Below are 1283 nucleotides of genomic sequence, written 5' to 3'. Positions count from 1 at the left end.
ATAGTTGTTATATATTTCCTATATAAGTGGGAGACTGTTCTCTAGCGTAAGACTCAAATTCATGATTCTTCGAAATAAAATATTTCCTCTAAACACCCGAAAACCCTTAACTCCTGAAGTGCCCGGGCTCCGCTGCTGTGCCTGTTCACCCTCTCCGTAATGCGTTTCCTCAGTAATTGGATTTTCTTTTTCCTAATCTGACTGCTTCAGATCTCTCTCCTCAGAACTCCAACAGCCCTGCTTTTCTCCGTTTACCTGATAATCTCAACTTTTAATTCACTGAGAAAATAGAAATAGTAAGGTGAAAATCCCTCCATTAAAAAGGAAATTTCTGCATCCTCCCAGCAGTGGCTTCTCTCTTGCCGCCACACCTCCTGCTTGATTGCCTCCTATCTCCTTCCAGCCTGGGTCAGGACCTTGAGCCCAAAGGCTGCACCCCCACTTGTCCTAGGCATCCTGCTTCCCCACTTGTCTGTGTTTTCCTGAGCTTGTAGCAGCTTACTTCCTACCTCCCCGCTCCTGGACTCATTTCTTATGAGACTAACATTCCTAATCCCAGCAACAATCTCCACTTTACAGGATTTGCTGAGAAGCTTTTGTATCCTCGTATTTCTCAAATGATTAGCTCCTTGCTACATCACAGTTGTCCGTTTGCTTAAACTTCTTTCTTTTGGCTTCTGAGAAATGTGCTATCCTGTTTTGTTTTGCTTTTCTATCATATTAGCTGTTCTTTCTCAGCTTGTATGTTGGCCCTTTTCCCTCAACCTATATATAGGTTGGCCAAGAGCTTGGTAATATATTTCTCTTATCCATTTACAAATACTCCTAGATAGAGGCCTTTCTCTTCTCTGTAGATATATAATTCACCCACTATCAGCTTTAAATAAAATATACGGGACTGGTAAGATTACATCGTAGGTCTCTATATTAAGGCCCAAACTTATATATCTGGTACTTAGTGACTTTTGAAATATTAATAAAAATATTAATATTAATAAAAATATTATATATTATATATTTTTATTAATATATCTGGTACTTAGTGACTTTTGAAATATTAATAAAAATATTAATATTAATAAAAATATTAAGCAAAGTTAACACAGCAGAAACAAAGCTGTTTTTCTTCCAGATTCCTAAGGCATTTTTCCTTCCCTGGTCGCTCTCAAGCACCCCTGCTCTGCAGGAGCACAGCTGAAATCCCACACTTGATCTGTGACTCTCCTTCCCTCACAGCTCACAGCTGGCTCACAGGCAGTCAGCTCTCGCACTGAGGGTAACCG

This window comes from Chinchilla lanigera, unplaced genomic scaffold (assembly GCF_000276665.1).
Source record: "Chinchilla lanigera isolate Chin_1 unplaced genomic scaffold, ChiLan1.0 scaffold00006, whole genome shotgun sequence".
Taxonomy (NCBI): Eukaryota; Metazoa; Chordata; class Mammalia; order Rodentia; family Chinchillidae; genus Chinchilla; species Chinchilla lanigera.
This window is presented reverse-complemented; position numbering follows the sequence as displayed.